At 33.5% G+C, this 20982-nt stretch overlaps 1 pseudogene; it reads right to left on the reverse strand.

The window, feature by feature from the left end:
* Nucleotides 1-3304: 3304 nt before the first annotated feature.
* The window catches only part of LOC122229218, a 53482-nt pseudogene continuing 35804 nt past the window's right edge, over nt 3305-20982 (reverse strand).

The raw sequence follows: 20982 nt of genomic DNA on the forward strand, positions 1-20982 counted from the left end.
TTCCAGCCTCTTGTTTTTCTTTGCTTCTGCCTGTATTCTCTTTCTTTTTGCCTGAAAAACTCTCTCTACTCTTTCTAATATAGATGGTAAATCTCTAGGGTTTACTTATTTTGCAAGTTTTTAATTTCAACTTCATTTTTATAACCACTATCACTGGATAGATAATTCTGTTACAACAATTTTTCTCTCACATCTTTCAGTAGTTCATTTTTACATCTTCTGGTTTTCCTTGACTGTTGAAATGTTGGTTGTTAACTCTTACTACTGTTTCTTTGCAAGTAATGTATGCTTTTTTTTTTTTTTCTCTGATTTCAGGCTTTCTACTTTCTTTGTTTTCAGTAGTTTTACTATAGTATGCATATGTGCACACACCTTTTCATTGTTCTCTCTCTTTCTCCTTATTTTTTTTTTCCTTTTTTAAAAAATGAAAGGACATCTCCATGGCTCAGTCAGTTGAGCATCCGACTTCAGCTCAGGTCCCTATCTCGCTGTTCATGGGTTCGAGCCCACATTGGGCTCACTGCTGTCAGCACGGATTCCTCTTTGGATCCTCTGTCCCCTTCTCTCTGCCCTCCCCAGCTCACTCTCTCTCTCTCTCTCTCTCTCATTCAAAAGTAAAAAAACATTTGAAAAAAATGAAATAAAAATAAATAAAAGTGGGTACTGTGTGGAGTTGGCAAGGCTCTTGAAATTTTGGTTTGGTATCTTTCATCATGTTTTATAAACAGTTATCTCGTGAAACACTACTTTTGCCTTATCTCTCATTTCTCCTTTCAAGATTCAAATTACATATATGCTAGACTTTTGTGCTGAATAAATGCCAGTAATAGTCTGTTCTCTATTTTCCATTTTCATTTCTTTCCTTTATATATTTTCTATTTAACTGTCTTCCACTTATCACTCCTCTTTTTTTTCAATAACCTGCTGTTAACCTAATCATTTGGGTTGTCGAATTCAGTTGTATATTTTAGTCTTAAGACTATCCATTTCATTCTTTTTCAGATTATTCTTTGATTAAAATCTCCACTTTTTCATTTATTATATCTCTTTTTTATTTTGTTAATCATGTTAATCATATTGTAAAACTCCTATTATCAATTAAATGCTTGATTTTCAAGTATTTAATCATGATTTTTCATATTCCTACTAATTTTTTATTGTATTATGTACTCAAAAAACTTAAGAGGCTCTTGATTTCACACACTTTTCTGCAGTTGGTTTATTGTTTTTTCTAGGTAGAGTGGCAGATAAACACCTTAATCCAATCAGACTGTGAAGTGATTAGTGTTTTGACAGTTCAGATACCACAGTTTGCCAAGTCTCCCAGACTTCAGTTCTTTAAGATTTATAACTGACATGACAACTTTTGTGTGTTCTTCTCAACATTTGAAAACCAAGTAGAATTTTTGAGCTTTGATTTTCAGTCTTCTGCCCTAACACCTTCAGAATTTGGGAAATGTATTAGTGGGGAGATTGGCAGTACTGGTTTCCTCTGACCCTTTATCTCCTTTTTCTCACCAGGAATGTGACATTCTTGTTATCTGTTTACCTACCTACCTACTTGCCTATCTATCTACCTATTACCTATTTATCATCTATCATTTTAGCCCTGTGAGACCACCCAAAGTTTATCTAGTTTGTATGCACTATGAGATTGCTCTTCTGTCTGTGACACTTTACCTAAGTCTTCACAATTTTTGCCCCTTACACAAAATTAACAAATGCCCAGAGGAGCATAGAGAGACAGAGAGAGAAAATCATACTCTATTTATCTTTCTCTGGATTATCTCACTTAGCATGTGCCTTCAAGTTCTGTCCATGTTATTGCAGATGGAAGGATATCATTCTTTCTCATGGCTGAATAATCTTCCATTGTTTGTAATATACCACATCTTTTTATCTGTTCATCCAGTGGCGGGCACTTACTTTGTTCTGGTATTTTGGCTATTGTGAATGATGCTGTAATAAATGTAGGCATGCAGATATCTTTTCAATATCCTGTTTTCACTCACTTCAGATATATGCCCAGGGGAGAGATTGCTAGATCATATTGTAGTTCCATTTTTAATTTCTTGAGGATCCCCCTACTGTTTTCCATAGGATGTATCCATTTATGTTCCCACCAAAGGGCATAAGAGTTTCCTTTTCTCCACATTCTTGCCAAAATTTATCTCTTGTCTTTTTTTTTTTTTTTAAAATGTTTACTTATCTTTATTTTGAGAGAGAGAGAGAGAGAGAGAGAGGGAGCGGGATAGGAGCATAGAGAGACAGAGAGAGAGAATTCCAAGCAGGCTCCATGCTATCAGGACAGAGCTAGACATGGAGCTTGGTCTCAGGATCATGAGATCATGACCTGAGCTGAATCAAGAGTCAGATCCTTATCTGACTGAGCCTCCCAGGTGCCCTATCTCTTGTTTTTTTGATGTTAGCCATTTTAACAGGTGTGAAGTGATGCCTCACTGTACTTTTGATTTGAATTTCCCCAATGATTAGTGATGTTGAACGTCTTTTCATGTGCTTGTTGGCCATTTGCATGTTTTATTTGGAAAAAGTGTCTATTCACTTCTTCTGCCCATTTTTTAATTAGATTGCTTTTTTTTTGTTTGTTACTGAGTTGTATGAGTTCTTCATATATATTGGATATTACCATCTTATTAGATACATAGTTTGCGGGGCACCTTGGTGGCTCAGTTGATTAAGCATCTGACTTGGGCTCCCGTCATGATCTCGTGGTTCGTGGGTTCAGGTCCCGCATTGGGCTCTGTGCTGACAGCTCAGAGCCTGGAACCTGCTTCAGATTCTGTGTCTCCCTCACTTTCTGCCCCCCCACCCCACCGCTCTCTCTCTCTCTCTCTCTGTCAAAAATAAATAAACATTAAAAACATTAAAAATATATATATAGTTTGCAAATATTTTCTTTCATTGTGTAGGTTGCCTGCCTTTGTTTGTTTTTTTAATTATTTCTTTTGCTATGTAGTAGCTTTTTATTTTATTTTTTATTTTTTTGTTTTTAGGTTATTAATCCTCTCCTGAAAAATCTGCACAATCACCACAGATAGTCACTGCAGAATCTTTTCTTTTTAAATTTTTTTTAAGGTTTATTTATTTTTGAGATAGAGAGAAACAGAGCATGAATGGGGGAGGGTCAGAGAGAGAGGGAGACACAGAATCTGAAACAGCCTCCAGGCTCTGAGTGGTCAGCATAGAGTCCGATGTGGGGCTCGAACTCACGGACCGCGAGATCATGACCTGAGCCGAAGTTGGATGCTTAGCCGACTGAGCCACCCAGGCGCCCCAAGAATCTTTACTCCTTTTTGTCGGCATCAACATTGGCTTTTGCAGTCCCCCTGCCTTTCTTCATTCTGTTCTTGGATTCCTTTTGCTGTTTTTCTGACAACTTTTTCTTCTCATACAGGCCATGTCTTGCAAGTCTGTGTTTGTGTTTTTCTTTGCATAGTCCCAGGAATCATAAATCATGGCAGAGCCAGTTGTCTTGCCACCACCAAAATGGGTTCTGAATCCAAATATAAAGATGACATCTTTATGGTGTGTGGTCTTGTACATTTTGGCTAATTTTTCCCGAATTTCTGTCTTAGGTACTGTTGCTTTCTGGGGTAAAGAACATCAATGACCGTCTGTTTCCGCTGAGGTAGTCAGTTATTCATGAACTTACTGGTCTGGATACTTATGTGTCATTCATGATGACGGCCGAGCCTATGCAAAAGCTTTTCATTTTGATGTAGTCCCACTTGTTTATTTTTTGCTTTGTTACTTGTGCTTTTGGGATCATACCCAAAAAAATATCATTGTCAAGGTCGGTGTCAATGAGGTTTCTTTTCTATGTTTTCTCTTAGAAGTTTTATGATTTTAGACAGTTTTTCTTGCTATTAGCATCTTAATGATTTAAATTCATCAGTGAGGAACTGGTTACCTAATTTGTAGTCTATTCAATAGATGACCCCAAAGGGCTTATGTGACAGTTTCCCCAAGTTATATTATTAAGCCATGATATAAGGTTTCAAGTGTATACAATTAGATTCCATTTTGGAAAAGATTTAATGTGTTGGCAGATGTGTGAAATTTTTTGAACATTCATATGAATATTCTTAATTCATAATGACTTTAGGAATGTGACTGGGATGTATAGGCACATGGTAAAAATCAGGGAATATATTGTTATTGAGATGTCTATAAGTTTTATAAAGTTTAGAGTTATAGTTTATCGAAAATACCTTTCCATCACAAAGTAACCAAAATGTTTCACTTTTATATGCATATATCAGATAAAAAATGTTTGATTATGAAACTATTTAAAACTACTGTTATCATTAATATGCATTTATTGAATTATAATGCATAAAACAAATAGCTGTCAAACATGTTTGAAGGATGGTATAGACCGTTTGGTAAGTCCCAAAGTATATTGTTGAAAATATCAAAGTATATTGTTGAAAAATGTGAACAAAACAGTTTACTTTTTGGCCAAATGTTAGTACAGTTTCAAAGATAAGTGTCAGTTTTAGTGAATTAATAGGATAAGTATGAAGACTTCATTAAATATTACCGCTAGACTTACATGAAAAATTCATTTTAAATGCTGCTTAATTTTAAACATTTAAAAAATCATTTACACTAAGTTTAGGGACTAAGAAATTCATCACTGATGGGCTGCAGCAACTATTTATGCAGTTAAGGCCTTTTAAAAAATAGAATTCACAGTAGATATTTGTTCTATCCAGTTGATAGGCTTCAGAAAGGACTAAATTACCATAAGTTGCACTTGTATTCTAGACCCTGCTTGCACTGGCTTCCCAGAGCAATTGTACATTTCTTCCCAATGTCATATTCACTAATGACTGTTTGATAGCTTAACATCAACTGAGGTGGAGGGACTTACACAAAATTTGATCATGCTAGAAATCAGGGCTCTCCCCATTGCTCCTTGAGAAGTTTCTTAAACATTTACTTGTCCACAACAGATCAAACTGTGATCAAGCATAGAATTTGGAATCACACACCACAGCTTTGGGTCCAAGTTTCACCACTTGGGAGTGGGGTTGCCTTTGCTAGATCAAAGTTGTCATTTCCTTAACAGGAAAAGAGGAATATACCATACTTAACATTTTGGCTTTTTCAAGGATTCAGTAAGAAATATATGTAATATGTTTAAGTTAGGGTCTGTCACACAGTAAGATCTGAATATAATTTATTTATTTTACTCATACAACCACCTTTTCTCACATTTAGTCAAACTGCCTTGTTTTTCTATTAGAGTAACACATGTGTACATACACGCAGTGTAAGAAATAGAGGGAATAGACCACTAATTATCTAACAGTTAATATTCATACCTTTTAACTGCGGAAAATGTCACCTTTTACATCACTCATGACAATTTACATCTTTGCAGATGATCATTGCTAGGAGAGGAAAGGACCCATCAAGTCCTTTTGGTTCCTGTTAGCAATGTTGTCCACTTTAGATCCTTATAGTTATAAATTGCAGTAATTTGGAATGAGCTGTTCCTGTGTAATTTTTAACATGGGAAAGGATTATTAATGTGGACTTACTTATCCACTGTTTATTTACTGGTATCCAGGAGAGGACTGGCCTGATGGCTTTGGCAGTGAATAGGGCGCCCTGAGTCCAAGAGACATGACATTAGAAGATATAGTGAGGTTTAAAAAATTATTGAATACCAAGTAAGGCAACATTTGTTAGTCAAAAATGTACGTGCATGGTATTGAAATTACTATGTTAAATTGTTGTGTGATGTAAATATACTCAAATCATTTGTACTTCAAAATTATAACCAATTTTAGAAAAGACACTCTTTGAAGTTCAAGTTTTTAAATGTGATGGTCTTTTTTCCCTCATTTCTTGGCCTTGAGATGCTGGATGTAATTAATATAATATCTGATTATATTTTGATGATGTCAGAAAAGTATACCTTTGAACTGATTTGTTTATATGTTTTATGTAAATCTCAGAATATTGCTTTCAATATAGAAGTCCTTAATTTCTCCATAATATAAATCATGAAATACCTCTGCACCCATTATTTAACACAATAGAGTATAGAATTATTAAACTGTGGCAGTATTTTTATAGAAAAGAGTTAATGCAACTCATAGTCTTTTCCTATACTCCCTCTCCTTTATGTCCCACTACAGAGCCAGCAGCTGAGCCATACAAAGGGAATGTCTGACAGATAAAGTACACAGATGCTAAGGTCTGGAATACATTTTTTAGCATTAACATCTGTGTCTGTGCAAAGCTCTTGGCTGCTTTCTTCATTTGATGCTTGGATGGGGCTCTTAGGTCTGTTGACTTCATTGCTAAATGTGCTCATATCTGTGCAGCAGGCTCTAATGACCTGCTGAGGAAATCAACTATTGATAAACTAGTTGAAAAGTCCTGATCGTGGGAACTTGTCAGTTTTGTTCCCCTAAGTGACTTGTGCTCACAGGAATTTGACCCCGTTTAATGAAAAGCATCTTAAATAAAATCATCCACAAATTTCATGTAGAGATAAAGGAAGGACATAAATTACTCTTAAATAAGATAGTCCTGAATCAATTTTATATGTCTTTGGATGATCCTTTTCACATTGCTTCAAAAATAAAATGTATAAACCAATATTTTCAGTACTAGGAAATTAATTTTTAATTCCTTGAGAAATAAAATTCAGGCAACTATGTTCTGAAGGGATTTATTTTCACTATTATTAGAAAATCATACATATCACTTTGGGAGATACAGGAAGTATATTCCCAAATTTTCAACAAATCCCAAACATTGATTCAGTTCACCTAATTAGATCATATAAAAGCCAAGTGATTCTCATTATAGTAAAAAAAAAAGTACGTTTACATGCATTTATAAAAATAGATAAATATGCAATTTCTATACATATTTTACTAGAATGTAAATATTATAATGAAAAACAAATATTTCTTAAAAACATGAATATTTCTTAAAAATTTTGTATTTCTAAATTATGTGCAATATAACAGTATTTATCAAAAGATCTTATCTTTTCCGGAGAAATATTTCTGGAGAAATAATTTATTCTTAAATGTTTAACTGCTACCTGGTTTTGTATTCAAAACAAATAAAAACTTCACTTAATGTTTCTTGTGTGCTTTTGTATTTTCTACTTCCTTCTTTAAAATAGTAAACTGAGTTTTACAGATTTTGTTAGGATTTTGGAATAATGATCATAAAACAAAAATGATATAAAGATAAAACAATACACACACACACACAAACACACTCACAGAAGCTTATCTGTTATCTGGATCAATTTCCCACTAAGGATATAACTCTGATTTTGTTTTTGTTATACCCCACAGATGTAACAGACTTTGGAAATAATTTTATATATGTTAAAGATAAAGATTGGTATTAACATGCACTTGGTTCTTCTGAACACACATCCCTACCATAATTTCACTTAAAGTGCATGTAAATGCAGAGAACAATCTGAGGGTTGATGGAGGGGTTTTGGATGGCAGAATGGTCTGGATGGGTGATGGGCATTAGGGAGGGCACTTGTTGGGATAACCACTGGGTGTTATAGGTAGGTTATGGACCACTAAGTTCTACTCCTGAAATCATTATTACATTATATGTTAAATAACTTGGATTTAAATAAAATTTAAAAAAAATAAAAATAAGGTGCATTTAAAATATTCTTTTGTTATTTTTCTAATCTACATTAAAAAAAAAACATATTAAGTTGCATTTTGTATACCTTACTCTAGTCTCCAAAGACTACTTATGCTTTAGCTTTAGTGCTATTCCAATGGGTTTTTGTGTGCTTAGGTTGTTTGAAAATATTGTCTTCCAAAGTGTGGAGGAATCATTTGGATGACATTGTAAGCTCCTGATGCCAAGCTGGGAAATTTTCTTCCAAAGACAGCATCTGGTTCTTTGGCAAATCTGTTGGTGGTTTTTCTGTACCTCTAGGTCTGTTATATGGCTGGCTGCTTTTGAGGACTGTTTTCTACTTTACTGAAATGAAGGACTGTATAAATCACTGAAACATTCTGTGATGTTGATTTAAGTACTAGCTTAGAAACTAAGGCTCCATATATGAGATAAGCATAACATTGATGTCTGTACGCTGATATACTCTCAGGAACATCTGTTTCTGCAAATGCCTGGAACGGCCTAAATGTGCAAGATGAATAAACGTATTATATGTTCAATGGAAAAAATATTTTACAGTCATTGATATTGTTTGAGAATTTATTCTTCACTCATTCCGAAGTTAATTAATTGAGAAGTACCAAGCAGAAGGTACTGTTGAGAATCTGCTATTTCTTCTGGCAAAGCTATTGATGACTTGAGTAGAAAAACTTTCCTGTGATGTGAGGTAATACTAAAGCATATTTTTGTGTTTTCCAAAAATACCATATTTGAATAACGAGTCTTTAGAATACAGAATTCATAATCAACAGCAGTTATAAGGCAGGACGATTTTTCTTTCTGGGTAATTATAAGTAATGTAATTCACTAATTTCTGCCATAATGATGAATAAGAGGGTGTACAAAGTAAAAGTTAATTTATTACAATGTCTTCTCCCTTTTTTATGCTAGTTAACTCTTGCTGAGTTAAAAAAAAATTAAATGGATACTAGCCCTTTGTCCGATGTGTCATTTGCAAATATCTTTTCCCATTCCGTTGGTTGCCTTTTAGTTTTGTTGGTTGTTTCCTTTGCTGTGCAGAAGTTTTTTATCTTCATAAGGTCCCAGTAATTCACTTTTGCTTTTAATTCCCTTGCCTTTGGGGATGTGCCGAGTAAGAGATTGCTACGGCTGAGGTCAGAGAGGTCTTTTCCTGCTTTCTCCTCTAGGGTTTTGATGGTTTCCTGTCTCACATTCAGGTCCTTTATCCATTTTGAGTTTATTTTTGTGAATGGTGTGAGAAAGTGGTCTAGTTTCAACCTTCTGCATGTTGCTGTCCAGTTCTCCCAGCACCATTTGTTAAAGAGACTGTCTTTTTTCCATTGGATGTTCTTTCCTGCTTTGTCAAAGATGAGTTGGCCATACGTTTGTGGGTCTAGTTCTGGGGTTTCTATTCTATTCCATTGGTCTATGTGTCTGTTTTTGTGCCAATACCATGCTGTCTTGATGATTACAGCTTTGTAGTAGAGGCTAAAGTCTGGGATTGTGATGCCTCCTGCTTTGGTCTTCTTCTTCAAAATTACTTTGGCTATTCGGGGCCTTTTGTGGTTCCAGATGAATTTTAGGATTGCTTGTTCTAGTTTCGAGAAGAATGCTGGTGCAATTTTGATTGGGATTGCATTGAATGTGTAGATAGCTTTGGGTAGTATTGACATTTTGACAGGGTGGGTGATGGGTATTGAGGAGGGCACCTTTTGGGATGAGCACTGGGTGTTGTATGGAAACCAATTTGACAGTAAATTTCATATATTAAAAAATAAAAAAAAAATAAATGAAAACCCTTTAGATTCCCTTATTAATTCACTCTATATGTGTTTGTTCAGTGTTTTATATTTACCAGAAACTATTCTAAGTCCTGGGGATACAAACTCAAATACCATCATGGCCCCAAGTTAAAGGGACTTGTACTAGGCAAGACTGATACAGAGCTTGGAAAATAAAGGAACTGCTAGAGAGGATGGCTGCAAACAGAAATTACATAACATAGTAAGAAAAAGATACTGTTTGATTGTTACAGAATCATAGATGAACAGCTTATTTTTCCTTGATAAGTCAGGGAAGATTTTAGTGAGGAAGTTCTGTTTCACCTGAGTCTTAGTAATGATTCAGAGGTTTTTAAGAAAAAGTAAAAAAGTGTATTGATACAACATTCCAGAAAGTTGGAAAGGCAAGTAATAAAGGGTAGGAGTTGTGAGACTTTATGGTGTTTTTAGAGAAGCTCAGTTTTCATGCATATATCCCTCCCTGCATGAGAGGATTAGCAATTGCCAATGGAAAAGATGGCATAAATTTGAACTTAATGTAGACATGATCAGAAGCCAGAGCCTCACCAGCTGGAAAGATAAAAAAAAAAAAATTATAATTTAATATCAAATGTCCTGTGGGAGACACTTGGATGTTTAACTCAGTTTCCTTGTTATCACTTGCTGTCTTCCACAAACATGAGAATATGTAGTTGTACACCCTTTGAAAAGGGTTGTTTTTCTTAAGGAACAAAAAACCAATATTGAAAGGTGCATTCTTAGTAACAATGCGATCTTGGCTAACTCTTTTAAATTCTCTGGGCTATGGCCTCCTCATTTGGGAAGTCACTGTAACAATAGTAGTTCATGGGGTATATTATGAAAATTAAATTAATAGATATGTATAAGAATACTTTTAATGTAGCACATACCTAATGAACATTATTTATTTTATTATTTTTCCTGCCATCTGAAATCTATGTCTGAGTTCATAATCCATCATATGCCAAATTTTGTATTAAGTCTCTTCTATTTCCTTACATGATCTACTGGGATGCTCTAGTCTGTTATCCTGGATTTTCTATCATGGGTTTTGTCTTGAATCAAGCTAAACTTTATCTTGTACAGCACAGGGACTATTATCCTTATCTTCCTGATCCATTACCCAGACACCTTCCAAACTACTCACAGCTTCCCACATTGGTCATTCCAATACTTTGATAGCTTAATGTAAGCTATCAATGTTAAGCTTAATGTTAAGAAATGATACTTATAAAATTTAAATCATTTATAAAATTAAATAAGGCCTTATCAAACAAAATAATAAAATGAACATATAGTGGGGGAAATAGTACAGTTTTAGTAGCAACAACAATGACGAGAGAGAGAGAGAGAGAGAGAGCAAGAGCGAGAGGGAGAGAAAGGGAGAGAAAGAGAGAGATAGCCAGGAACTTAAAATGTGTTGTAACTCTTTGGAGAAATCATAAAACTATAGAGAGGCAAGAAAGATATCTTAAATAAATAGGCATTCCAATTATAGTCTTGAATGAAAAATAATAATATGAAGATATGAATCAGTGTATAAAATGAATGTAACCTAAGCTATACTCAGCCAGGTTTTGTGTGAGTGTATAACTTGACTAAAGGATTTTGTAGTTCATCTGGAAACATTTACATTAAGGTTTTGAAAAATAAGAGAGTTCATAATGTGTGTGTGTGTGTGTGTGTGTGTGTGTGTGTGTGTATTTAATCCACATTTGGATTTGGTAGAGTTGTTGTTTAACTGTCCCCAATTCTTTGCTTCTCCCTTTATCCATGACCTTTGTCATTTAACCTGCCAGTCTGGCATTGGGCCCAGCCATAAATTCCTTTGTTCTTAAAAGATGTAGCAAAGTAAAAACTTGAAAAAGCATTTCGTGTTTTTATTTGAATTCTTATGTGTCTGAAATCACCAAAGGACCATGCCTGAGCTAGGCTGCTGGAGGATGAGGGACATGGGGAGACAAACTAGCCAAATTTCTCCCAGCTAAAGCCAACCAAAACCAGTCAGTAGTGAGCCTCACTAATCATACAAATCAGTTTAGCTTAGGTGATAAAAATCTACTCGATGGAGTTCTGCCAGAATTGATGACCACCACACTTATAAGCTAAATAAGTGTAGTTTATATTGATGCAGTCTTGTTTGCCATATGCAGCATAATTATGATATAGATATTGCTACCAGGGATTGAATGCTGTGGCAGCAAAACACACAATTTGTAGATAAGAGGGGTGGGTAGGAACATGCAGCAGATGAAGAGGATATTATCGTATAAAGATGGAAAGTGTGGGACAAAATATTATGAAAGCTTGAAGAAAGAGTAAGAAAACTGGTATTTAATGATAGGAAAATAGTGACCCATGTTATGCATTGACAAATTTTTTGGTAAAACTGACAGAAGGTAGACATGGACGTGAGCAAAGGGATTTCCAAAAAAAATATACCTCCTTCATGCAAATCTGTTTCCTGGGAACAATGACTCATGGCATTGGTTAAATTTATAATGATAAATTTACATGCTGTGATATGATGAAGTATTGGAATTAATGTGAAAATAGAGATTACAAAATCCTTATGTCGTAGTATCCCATTTTGGTGGACTAATACTATTTGACAAAGGAAGAGAATTAAAGGCAGCGAAATGGCCTTGGCACGCACTGCCATGAACTGACTGTCCTTTTCAGTCCCAGCAGGTACTCATGCCATCACTTGCTCTCATTGACATTCTCATGGGTTTTTCAGATTACGGAATATTCACATTAAATATTTGGATGTATTTGAAAGATTGGCTGAACTGGACACCTCATAAAAGAACTGAGAAAAACATGAAATGTATTCATTTTTGTTGAATTTCTATATATTGTTTAATTTTATAGTACCCATAGATATAGTTGAAAGACTCAGCTCTGAAATTTAAATAACTGAGTTTGAATTATATACCTGCCTTTATAGACTTTATGAAATCTGAGTATATTAAACATTCAAGCTCTCTTCATGGATGAAATGGGCATTATAATGTCTATTATTTTAAGGTACTGCAAAGAATAATTCAGGATTGTGTAAACATTTTTTGGTATGTGTTAATATTACTGCAGAAGTTAACGTGGATATATAGATGGGAAAAAGATAGGTGGATCATAGAAAGACATAAACATAGCTTCCTATAGAAAAAGAGTGAGATAAAAATGAAGTCATTACACCAATAACTAACTGATCTTGCTTTTCTGATCAATTACATGTGAATAGTTTTCACTTCAAATAAGAAAAATCCATCATTTTATCTTTAATTTGAACACCAAAGTTACTGTGGCCAAGTCCTTATTGTCCTAGCAGTAATTAATTTTTGTATTGAAGTTTCTCTGAATTCAGAAAGGCTTCAAAGTTCAGAAGATGAAAATTATGGATGAGATAAACAAAATTCAAGTACACTAACCCTACAGTATTAATCATTTCCCACATGTCTTGAAATAATGTGACCTGTCTTCATTGTGAGACTGATGTGTAGGGATTTATAAAGATAATTACAAGTATCAATACATTTGGATTTATAATTTTTTTCTGGAATGATGCTTCAGTGAAAGAAGAACCTAGCAATTTTATCTAATCTCACTACAGTATTTGATATTTGCTTAGCAGAAAACATAAGTTTAAATATGATAGGAAAAAAGATGCATTAAATAATATAATTTAATTTAGAAAATAATAATCTTCTTTTATTGATATGCACTTTCAAATATCCTTTTTTGTATATATGCCTTCTTTTTAAATACTGAGTAATATGCACATCATCCTTTTAGTTTTTGTGTATAGCAACTTCAGGGATTAAAGTGACCTATTGTTTTACTTCAGTGAATTTATTGGATGAGATTACAAGAGCAAAAAATACAATTTTATTTTTACTTGGCAAAAATAAGTGCATTAATTTAGTTTGCAAACCATTTCATAAAATATTCTTTAATAAAATTGTGTTCCCTTGAGAAATATGAAAACCTGAACATAAGAATATTTAAGACCTCAAATTTAAGGTAATTATAATTTTTCAGTGTTTTTTAGTAGCAAATGTATTAAAGATCATTGTGTTATTAAATCTATTCAATATAAAAAATTTTTAAACATATATATACTTTATAAAAATATTCATGATTTTTTTAAATGTTATTTAATATTGAAAAAAGATGAAAAATTGAAATATTTTCAGATGTTTAATGAAAATATGTGATTAATGAAACTTCACTGGATCTAAAACTTAAAATTCTATTTTTGTATTTTTATCTTATAATTATTTTAAATATTGTTTAGATAAAAATACCAAATATTAAGCTCCTGGCTAAGTATTTTATACATGAAACTCATGTAATTCTCACAAAAACCAATGAGGTGTAGGTACTGTTATTTAATCCTGATTTTATAGATGAGAAAAATGAGACACAGAAATGTTAACATAACTTGTAGATATTCACATAGCTAAAAAGTATCAGCAGGAAGAAACCCTACTAGGCTAATTCCAGAGTCCATGCTCTTGACACTTACACTATTTTACTTACTGACAGATTGCAAGTTACCACTCTTGAAGTTGTTTCCATACAATTCCAGGCTTAGAAAATGTTGATTTGGAAAATACTTGTAACATGGGAAGAATTCTTCTGTATTCCATGAAATGCTTTGCTCTTGAAAGATTCACTGTATTTTTGAAACATATGCACATACACATGCACACACACACAACCAACAAGGCATGAAATTTTTAAATTAAAAATATAAGCATTCAGTCTGTACTCTTGAATTTGTGATGTTTAATTAATTAATTAACTAATTAATTAATTTTTAGTATATTTCTCCTAATTGTCCAAGAAAGAATAATGGTTTTGAATCCTGATTCATTCACTTACTTGGAAGCCATGAAGCGACTGGTTTGGAAAATTATTTAAAAATTGAAATTGTTTATGCTTTATTGATTTTCTCAGTGATTTTCTTGATGTTTGTTCATGAAAAATTACACACTTTAAAGTGAAGAGGTGACAATGAAGTAGCTTTTTCCTTTAAAACAACACTCAGAATACATGTGACAGAATTGTGGAATGGTCAAAATTGATCAGAGGAGTAGTGTTGTGCAATCTCATCTAAAGACTTGTAAAATAACACTAAAAATGTATAGTTTTTCTATTAGAACCCTTTTTACAGATGATTTTTATAAATCGCTTTTTCTTATTGTAAATTATACTGTGTTTTTACATTCTTTAAAAAGCAATATTAATCCTTCAGTCCTAACCTTTCCAAAATTTTAAAATCTTCATAGGGAACTTAAACTATAATAAAAATGTAGAAATATCAAACAGTCCTACTTTCTGCTTTATATTAATCCTGGAGAGGGAAAATTGTTCTCAGAAAATTTTTTCTTGTGTTGTTATTATTATATTTGATGATGAATAAGGGGAATATTTTCCTTAAGCATATAATAGCTCATTTATGGATAAGCCTTTTATTGATTATAGTATGTAAATGTGCTCATGTAACACATCAAAAGGTAATATTTAAAAAAAATGTGTATGGCATCATTAGCTTGAGCATTTTCCAGTGTCCATGATACATTTAAAAAAAATTAATTCTTCAAATCTTCCATAGTATGGAATTCAGTTCTTTGTTATTCTGTTATTTCCAGACTATGCAGATTTAAATATACGCTAATAGTATTATAATAATGTGTCAGAAAATGTAAAAGGAATTAACTCTGACATCTGTTAATTATTTGGCAGAATTCATGTGCCTCATTGCAAAGTGACCTTTTACATCATTTTCAAAGTTTTTTTTAGCAGATACAAGATTTCTTAGATTTATTACAATAGTCATTTCATTGATTATATTTTTTAATTATAGATTTTGTTTTAAAATGAGAAATAATAGTAACATCAATGGCTGTTTTTGATAACTTCATATTCTACCTCTAAATATAATAACATGATTTCTTTGCCTACTATAATTCTGATACAACCTCACTACCACACTGTGGAATAAATGATGTTTCTTTTTTTCTCTCTAACTTTCTGTCTTTTTCTTTCTTTCTTTCTTTTTCTTTCTTTCTTTCTTTCTTTCTTTCTTTCTTTCTTTCTTTCTTTCTTTTTCTTTCTTGCTTTCTTGCTTTCTTGCTTTCTTTTAATGTTTATTTTTGAGAGAGAGAAAGAGAGCACACGCATGTGAGCAATCCTGAGTGGGGGAGGGGTAGAGAGAGAGGGAAACACAGAATTTGAAATAGGCTCCAGGCTCTGAGCTGTCAGCACAGAGCCCAGCAGAGGGCTAAAACTCTGGACCAGAGAGATCATGACCTAGGCTGACGTTGAACGCTTAACCAACTGAGCCACCTAGGCACCCCACTTTCTAACTTTTTTTAAAGCTTATTTATTTATTTTAGAGAGAGAGAGACAGTGAGCAAGTGTACATGCATGAGTAGGGGAAGGGCAGGCAGACAGAGGGAGAGAGAGATTTCCATGAAGGATCTGTGATGTCAGCAAGGAACCCAACTTGGGGCTTGATCTCATGAACTGTGAGATCATGACTTAAGCTGAAATCAAGAGGCAGATGCTTAACTGACTGAGCCACCTAGGCACCCCAACAATGTTTAAATTACTAATATTAATTCAGAATTGTGTATTTTAGAATTTTTAAATACTAGAACTATAAATAATTATATAATAATGTATAAAGGTATTGATATTTATTGATTCATCTCAGTTGATTAAAAAAAGGAAGGGTTGACTCAGGTATCATTGTTAAAATAAATGTGTTTCAGATTATATTGTAGAGCATTATCATTATTTTCATAGCCGTGTCGCTATAAATGAAGACAAAATCTTAGAAACCAGAACAGGTTTTTTCTTTTTAAGTTAATGCCAACTGTATCTGAGATACTAATTTAGGAAAGCTCCTCCGGTCACTTTCAGTTACATATGTGTGTGTGCATGTGCCTGTGTGTGCACAGTGATGCCTACAGTGACACTTTATTTGTTGAAATTATTTTAGTTACCATCTACACTCATTCGCCCATCTCTCACACACACATTGCACCCTGGCCATGAGACTATGATCAGCAACCAAGATATTTCTTACTCCACTTTGCACATTAAATAAAAAGCTTAATGCATGACATTTTAAAAATGCTTGCTGTACTGATATTTTAAAAGAAAAACTCAGCTCAACAAGAAAGAGATCTAAATGTATAGAGGTGTAAAACCTTAGTGATCAGTTCTTAAGTCTGAAGAATTATTCATGGTGAATTCATGGATATCTTTGCAAGTGGGGCTCTGTAATAGAGACCTCAACTTTCATAAAAGATATATACCATCCTTTCAAATCTCTGAATAAACAGAAAACAACACAATTCTTTCCAGGTAAAATAAAGGGTAAAAACCCTTTGTTTTACGACTGAATATATAAGACAGTTACAGTCCTATATGATGTGGAAAATGTGGGGGTTCAGAGCTGAGGGCCAAGAAAGAATTCTTGAGACATCCTCAGTGCCAAAATGTGGTTTTATTAAAGCATGATGATAAGACCCAGGGCAAAAAGAGCTACACCGGAGCTGTGAAGAAAGGCCAGATTATATACTTTCAAGTGGAGAGGGGGGTTTGGGGTAGCACAAGGCTCCAAGGAATTTTGGAAGCAAGGTTTCCAGGATCCAGAGGGGGCTAGCCATTGTTAGGAAAAGGTCATTTATTACTGTTTAGTAAAACCTCAGTCATGAGACCCTTTAGGTACATACCAGTGGGCTATATGCTTGGAGAATGATGGTTAACATACATTTGGGGAGTGGAGAGAACGGAAATTTCCAAAGGAACTTTTATATGTTAAAGTGGACTTACAGGATCCTGGAGGTCAGGAAAATGTTAAGCAAAATTGCCTTTTGCCCTTAGCAAAATGTCATCATCGAGGCAGCTGAGTTTCTAGAGGAAGGTCACACTCTCTGTCTCAAGTCAATGAGCTGTAAGTTGTAAGGAAACTTAATTTTTTTTTCTTTTGCCTTTGTTTCCCACATCACTAGATATGCTACTTTTTCCTAGGGAAGATTTATGAAGTTTCTAATGTTTCATTGAAAGATGTTTTAGATATTTAATTAGTATATTTTTATCATTATTGACATGGCTTATTTATATAAATAAAGCCAGTGATGACAATGAAGATGAGGCAGTTGGTGATAGAAAATCAAGAAATCAGGATAAGTATTATTTTAATAGAAATAATACAGTTTAAGAAGTAAAATATCCAGTGCTTAATCCCTAGTCTAAAAATTGCTATCTATATGAGTTTAAGCAATATATTTCACTATGAGAATAACAAAATTTGAATCATATGTATGTTGGTGGTTTGGAGTGAGGATAAAGTTTATATTTATAGCTGCTAAATAATTACAATTAGAATTAAAACAAATAATGATAACCACTGGATTAGCTGATATGAAGATGCCAATAGAAGAGTATTAGCAGCCATTTCTTAGGTATCACACCTACCCAGTGCCCCTACAGTTCAAATCACAAGGTTTCTTAGAAAACCATAAATACCCAAAACACTCATTAAAAACAAAAATTCATCTGCCCACAGCCTATATTTTTGTTTTCTTGTATAAACTTTTCCTTCCCTTTTGCTTCTATTAGGTGACAGTCAAACCACATATGATAATTCTCATTCATAAGCAAGTAAATATCAACTGCATTGTTTCCTACCCTATTATATCTGTGTTAGTTGTTTCTGGAGGTTTCACTGGAGACTCTGCTCTCATGAGTTTCTCTCCATTGGAGTTACAAAAATGGTACACTTCCTCCACACTAGTGCCACAAGATGTCTTCCCTTGGCCCTCCTGTTGGGTCTGTGTGGCAATAAAGGACTTGGGCTTTCACGTGCTAAATCTGGTTAAATCATGTCTGCTTTATATAAAGCTAACATTTATTGTCCCATTGGTGGCAGCAAGGATAGTTAAGTTAGTTTTGATTATCTGACCATCTGGCCTCTGTCAGGTAAAATAGGACAGAGAACAAATTTTCTGTAAAGAGCCAATCAACTCAGTATGTGGTTTTATATATTTGTCACTTTTGTCTTTTTGTCTTGAGAATTCCTGGAATTGAGTTACCCATTACCAGCCTATTGGGTCACAAGACAATAGTTTAGTTGAACTGTTAGCCATTGTCAGCAATGGTGTTGGGAATTTGCTCATATAAATTTCAGAGATAATTATTTTGAAAATTGATATAATACTCCATTTGTCTTCTGGTATTTTCTCTTTTTTCTCTTTGTGTGTGTGTGTGTGTGTGTGTGTGTGTGTGTGTGTGTATGGGAAAAAAGCCTTTCTATGTTGTTCTAAAGGAAAATAAATTAGCATTTATAATGCCACATTTATAAACATGGTCCTTTCATCTCTGTGTACAGCTCTTTAAATGCTTCTGGAAATAAATCAATCATAAACATTTGTCAAATGTACATACCATTAGGGTTACATAATTCAGGTGGTTTCTTGTTAAAGGAAAGGGAATTAATGGGATTTTCTAAAAATGAAAATTGTTTTCTAAAACTTGTCAACAAGACCTTTAATTACTAATGTAACAAATATTCAAATGAAACTATATGTCTATTGGAATGAGAATACAGGTGGAATAGAAGAGATTGCTTTTTGCCTGACCCAAGTTTCTTTTTTTAATAGCTTTATTGAGAAATAATCAATACACCATACAATTCATCCATTTATGGTCTAAAAGCTAATGTCTTCTAGTGTATTCTTAGAGTTATACATCCATTACCATAATCAATTTTAGAACATTTTAATTATCCCAGAGAAGAAACCCCATATCCCTTAGCTCTTACCCTCAGTCCCCTATCCTTCCAGTCATAGGTAATCACTAATCTACTTTCTGTATCTGTAGATCTGCCAGTTCTGGACATTTCAGTTAATGGAATTATAAAATATGTAGACCTTTGTGATTGGCTTCTTTCACGTAGCATAATGTTTTCAAGGGTCATCTATGTTGTAGCATTCCTTTTTATTGCCAAATATTTATTGTATCAATGTAACACATTTTATTTATGCATTAGTCAGTTTGAATTGTTTCTACATTTGGTTATTATGAATAAGGCTGCTATGAACATTAATGTACAAGTTTTTTTCATGGTCATATGGTTCATTTCTTCTGGGAATTTAAGTAGGAGTACAGTTGTTATATCTTAAGGCAACTCTGTGTTTAACCATTTGAGGAGCTACCAGACTGTAATCCAAAGTGTCTAACTCTTTTACATTTCTATCAGCAGCATGTGAGAATTTCAATTTTTTTACATCCTTGACAATTTTTGTTATTAGTTGTCCTTTTGATTATAACAGTCTTAGTGTGTGGACTCTTTGTAGATTTGAGATTCCTGACACCTCAAAAAACCAGAAGAGTTCCAAGTATACATCTTGGTTTTTTGTTTGTTTGTTTTTTTTAATTTCTCCTTTTAGGGAAAGAAAAACAAATAGAGAAGTCTTACCAAAATATATTCAAATTACCCTTGTTAATAAGGGAGGAAAAGTTCTGTTTGGCAGTAACATGGTGTTAGCAAACTTTAAACTTCAGCCATTGACTGGAACCGCGCTAAAATTAGATGAGTATTATAAAAAACCTCAAATAGAGTAAAAGCTATAAAATCCCACATAGGTATTAACTTAGTGAGAGTCTTATACATTTCTTCTTCTTTGTCAATAGAAAATATTTTCCAAACATACCAAATGATAGGTTTATGTTTCTCCATGTCAAAATAACCAGGCGTCTTAAGTTCAAAATAATTCCTATTCTTGAATGGCAAATAAAGCATATATACCTACATAAATATGTATAATATATGAAATTATTATATGAAGTTATATTATTTCCAGAGCTAGCACAAGATTAACTTCTTGCTTTGAAAAATACTGGCACTTTTAAGAAATTTTCAAACCATTGTCGAAGCTCTAATATACATACACACTTATATGTATTTGACTATGGATTAAATGGCCTTGGTTGCTAAGTTACCAAGTAAGAGGCAGAAAAAATATCAAGTCAGGAAAACAAATAGTAAAAGAAATTGAGAATAAGGTTCCCCCCCCACCCCCCGGAACCATGCATTTGTGGGAAAATACAGGCCCACAAAAAAATGACTAATAACATCCTAGTGATGGCAGAATGATAGTAAGCAGTGAATGACGCAGTAATCATGAAGTATATGCTAGTTGTCATAGAAATTGTGTGGATTGCATTACAGCTTTATGTGTAATTACAGTTTTGAAGAGTGGTTATTTTATACTACATCAAGAATAGTGACTTTATGTTGTTGAGAGTTTACACTCAGAACTCCCTATACCATCATGAATAAATTACAATAAATAAATGAGTAAAGAATTCATAGAAATTACCTTATGCCCATTATTTTCAAAGATAGATGAAATGCAAAGTGGGACCCCTGCTACACTACCACACACACTCACACACACACACACACACACACACACCATGAAGC

This window comes from Panthera leo, chromosome A1, assembly GCF_018350215.1.
Source record: "Panthera leo isolate Ple1 chromosome A1, P.leo_Ple1_pat1.1, whole genome shotgun sequence".
Taxonomy (NCBI): domain Eukaryota; kingdom Metazoa; phylum Chordata; class Mammalia; order Carnivora; family Felidae; genus Panthera; species Panthera leo.